This window comes from Penaeus monodon, chromosome 4 (assembly GCF_015228065.2).
Source record: "Penaeus monodon isolate SGIC_2016 chromosome 4, NSTDA_Pmon_1, whole genome shotgun sequence".
In the NCBI taxonomy this organism is placed as follows: domain Eukaryota; kingdom Metazoa; phylum Arthropoda; class Malacostraca; order Decapoda; family Penaeidae; genus Penaeus; species Penaeus monodon.
Window position 1 is genome coordinate 34,172,648 of NC_051389.1, and position 5,000 is coordinate 34,177,647.

The window sequence follows — 5,000 nt, forward strand, 5'->3', positions numbered from 1 at the left end:
GATCCAGATGCTTATCAAACACATTTCAAATATTTTCCGGTGTACTTAAAAAATATCAAGATCCATGATTGATACACCATCAATGGTCTTCACTACTAGGTACTTACTATATGAAATACTTTCATATTTACCAGGTAAGATGTCCTTAGTGGATTGAGGAGGACTTTTCCCCTTCTTACCTGGCTTGAGAGCCCGGGAACCATTACAATTCCCATTCTTGCCCTTTGGAAGCTGAAAAGGTTCCAGAGTGACAACATGTGATGTTCCAGAGGGAATGGTTGGGGGATTGCGTAGGTCGTCAGGGAGAGAGCTAGATCTGTGTAAATTTGTAGTACTCATACAAATTGGAATTCTTCATTTCCTCATCCCCCCACCCACCATGGAGTCCAACGAGGGGAAGCTATAGTTGGGGCTCAAAATCTCCCAACAGCCACAGGGGTAATGAGGAAATATACGTAGCCACTATTACAGTACTAATGGCAGTCGCTGGACCTATGCGCTACCGACTTAATAGTTCCTGCTTGACACTAGCCATATTTGACCAGCCGATGGACTTGACTGGGCCTTGATTAAGCCACCTGTCTGACCGGAATAAAGGACCAAAGAGGTGTGTTGCTAGCTGCAGGGTGCAGCGTGCAACATCGCTCAACCTCCAGGATTTCTGTCTCCCTGTTACAAGATGGAATGAACCAGGGGTGGGTGCACCATCCCCTCTCTTAGGCCTTGGTGCATCAGGAAGCCATTTTGTCTCATTCTTCACTGGTGACCCCTCCAGTATGGGTAGACCTCTGGTCCAGCTCACCAGATCATTGGGACCTCAAGTCCCCCACCATGGCAAGGCGGTTTCCGTTAGGACTCAGATGCAGGTGTTGAATAGTGTTGACGCAAGGATACAGCGTTGCCTCATTCCTGAATTGACAGGGAAGAAGTTTGACAGGCCCCACCACACTTTACAGCACTTTCAGTACCGGTATATAGGCTTGCTATTAGGCCAATAATCTGTGTTGGAATTCCCCTAAGTCTCAAATCCCATAGGGATTCTCAGTGCACCAAGCTAAATGCCTTCTTCAGGTCGATGTAGGCTGCAGGCACCCCACAATCATATTCACAATGGCGCTCCACAATTACTTGAAGTGCTAGGATACAGTCTATTGTGTAAATCCAGACTGCACTAGTCTCTGGTGCCTTAGTTGGTGGTCACGGATCTGTTTCAAAACCTTGCCTGGTATACTGAGCAGTGTAATGCCATGGTAGTTCCTACAGTCCCACCGATCCCCTTTCCCCTTCCAGAGAGGGGTGAACCCCTCAACAGGTCAGGAGGAATGGAACCAGACTGCCAGATGGCAGTCAAGACTGCATGAAAGACCCATGCCATAGGTTCACCCAGCCTTTAGAAGTTCAGCAGGGATATCACATATGCCTGCGGCTTTCCCACACCCCAGCTTAGGAATCTCCATCCTAACCTCAGTTAGGTTTAGGAGCTTCCTTGCTGATGGGTGGGGCTACCACAGGTATTGGGATAACATTTGCATCCAAGTTAACTGTTGGAAATACTCAGCCCAATGTTCACGAACCCCAACACGATCTGAGATGATCTGTCCATCCACTGGGCGGACTGCAGTTATTTGCAGGGAGGGCTTAGAGTTCATGTTTCTCAAGGCTTGGTAGGCAGGGTGAAGGTCATTTACCAAGAGATAGCCTTCAACCTCCTCAGCAAGATTCTTGATGAACTGTTCCTTGTCCTTTCTCAGCAGTGTCTATGCCCTACGCACCAAAGATCGACAAAAGTCCTGATTGCTATTCAGCCAAGCATTGCAACATGCTTCAGTGGCCTCCAGTGTCTCTGAGGAGATGAATTTCTACCTTGCCTTTGGGCGTATGCCAATGAACAATGCTGCTTTGAGCGTTTCACGCTTGAAGAACTCCCACAGAGAACTGGGTCCGTCAAGTTTTCAAATTCTGTGAATCGATAAGAGACTGCCATGTCAAACTCGTGGGCACACCCCCTCAATCTGTCCAAGTGAAACACCCTAGAGTGGTGACTGGTGGGACGGTGTAGCCACTGGCATCAGTGGTGTGACAGTGTGACCACACATCATCCTCTCCAAGATGCCCAGATCAACTTGGGTTAATGGTTTCCATGTGGGCTGCGACAAAGGCTGCCTTGACCCCTGAAATGGGGCATCAGTGAGGTTAAGGGCAGTTCAAGAGTTAACACAGGCCTGATAACACATACTGTTAGGGTTCGACTTAAAGAGAATCAGAATGGTCAGGTCAACGGAAACACACCAGAGGAAACATACTAAATTACACTACACATAACAGAATATGTACAAAAAATAGAAGGGAAAGGATCTAGTAGAGTAGGAAAGGTCAAATAGCGGAAGGGAGCACACAGATCAAAGACACGGGACAACTGATGAATATTTGCCTGGTACTCCCTTTATATGTCACACCGATGTAATGGCCCAATACCGTCATTCCCCACGAAGTATGCAAGCCAATCGGAATGAGGTACACATCGCCGAGGGTCCTGAGTAATCTCGCAGTTGTGACATATCTCCCTTCTTTCTTCAAAATAATCTTCCAAGAATTGGAGATTATTTTCAGAGAACCACAACTGCAAGATGCCTGCTCCGAGGTCCTACATCCAGCGGTGATATGGCTCTAGGACCTGCCTTTCCATCACCCACACTCTTCTGGCAATCACAGTCCTGCCTCCTGTCAGACTTGCTGCACCGTTGCTCCTCCAGCAGTCCCTCTACTCGCGGCAGCTTCTCCAGTGTCCCCTTGGCAGACAGCTCCTCCGTCTTGTCCTCGGACAGCAGCTCCTCCATCTTGTCCTCGTTAGGCAGCTCCTCCGACATGTCCTTGTCAGGCAGCTCCTCTGGTGCGTCCTCAGACGGCAGCTCCTCCAGCATGTGGCAGGCACTCCTCCTGCATTCCTGGGCAGGCAGCTGCTGTATGTCCTGAGCAGGCAGCTCCTCCTGGCATCCTGTGCAGGCAGCTTCTCTGGCATCTCCCGGACCTCCAGCGCGTCCACAGCAGGCAGTTCCTCCAGGGTGTCTTTGGCAGGCAGCTCCTACATGGTATTCTTGGCAGGCAGCTCCTTTGGTGCATTCTCTGCAGGCAACTCTTCCGGTGCGTCCTCGGCAGGCAGCTCCTCCGGTGCGCCTTCGGCCGGCAGCTCCTCCGACAGTCTGATGGCCACCAGATCCTTGGGCGGGTATCCCATGATAACTGGTCATTCAGGTGCACATTCCACACCCACCAGTTGCACAAGCAGACTTGTCTCCTCCACTTATGTCCGTCTTGCCGACAGGTTTCCCAGTGCGACGGTTCCTTGGGCAGACGGATGGTGTCCATGTGTGACTCCGTGGTCAGTCGCTCCTCTGGCTTGCGTTCTACTCCCGGGAGATTAACTTGAGTTGCCTGGACGACGCGCTCCCTTGCATAAAGAGGGCCGGAGCAAGGCCATAAAAGGGGACCCACTTTCCTCCATAGTGCTTACTCTGCTTTCCAGCGTCTTTCCTCCTCACAGTTCCTGCAATGCTGCTCTTCTCACAGCTGCCTCTATTCCTCCTGTTTCTGGTAGTAAAGAGCCAGCTGCTCGCGTCTGATCCTCTGCTCCTGAATGTACTGTAAGAAGGCCATGCCTTCAAGGCCCTGCAGTTCACCTTCCTGCATATAGTTCCTCATGGTGTCGTTTTCCAGACTGTCTGCTCCTGGCAAGATCGCCAATGTCAGAGTTTGATTTAAAGATAATTAGAATGGTCAGGTCAATGGAAACACACCAGAAGAAACATACAGAAGGTTTTACTGCTAAAACACTAAATTACACTACACATAACAGAATATGTACAAAAACAGAAAGGAGAGGATCCAGTAGAGCAGGCGAGGTCACGTGGTGGAAGGGAGCACAACTGATGAATTTTTGCTTGGTGCTCCTTTTGTGTCGCACTGATGGCCCGATACCCTCGTTCCCCACGAAGTGTGCGAGCCGATCGGAGTGAGGTACACATCGCTGAGGGTCCTGAGTAATCTCGTAGTTGTGACATGTACATAAGGGCTGATCTGGAGACTTATTAAAGGCCTTGACTGTTCCTCCGCTATGCGTACGTATCAGACATATTAATGTATAAATGTAGATATCACCTGCACATGTATATCATTGTACACTTTATGTATTATAATATAGAAGAATGCTTGACGAACAGTATATATAGTATAAGCACTGGTTAGAAATACTGTAACCGAACATAAATCTAATTGCGACAGTGATTATAATTGCTATATTAGGATTGATATACATTGATTACAGGTTTGACCGCATTCCAATAAAAAGTGAAGCGAGTACAATGCAGTGGTATCAGTTACCTCAAATTGCCACAAATAATCTGAGCGTGTGAAATGGTGCTTACAGACATGGAATTTCAAAGTGGACCCGTAGGGTAGCCACAACCAGCCACAGAACTCAACACTTCAGTAAATCCTGCAATTCTGGAGGATCCTCCATCAAGTGCTGAGAAGATGGTCGATCTCCTTGGCCACAGTACCCTATTGCAATTCCATGTCCAGCGATGCGGGTTGGAGCGCTGATACCAGGAGCCATAAATCCTCAATCTCTGGGACCAAGCAAAGTCCTGGTGAAGGAAGCTGGGATCAGCTCCTGAGCCATGGGGGCTAACAGACATCTCATAACCAGCTCGATTGCAGCTGGATACCGCATTGAAGTGCCCAGAACAACGCGAATGTTTCGACGAGGACACTGTCTGCCATGGATGTGAGTTTGGCAAAGAACGCTTCTTTCACTTTGAGTTTGCAAACATAAGTAGGAGTGTACACATAAATAAGAGACACGAAACCAAAAGCATGCTTCAGTCTCAGTGTCATAATATGCTCATCAACCAGTGTTACCTCAGCTACTGAGGGTTGAAGTCGCCTGGAAATGTCTTTGACTACTCCCTGGAGATGATGACCATTGCCGCGGCCCACCCAGT

General features: G+C 48.8%; 1 pseudogene; it reads right to left on the minus strand.

Moving 5' to 3' along the window:
• Positions 1-5,000, minus strand: part of LOC119571945 — a 74,454-nt pseudogene that overhangs the window by 7,570 nt on the left and 61,884 nt on the right.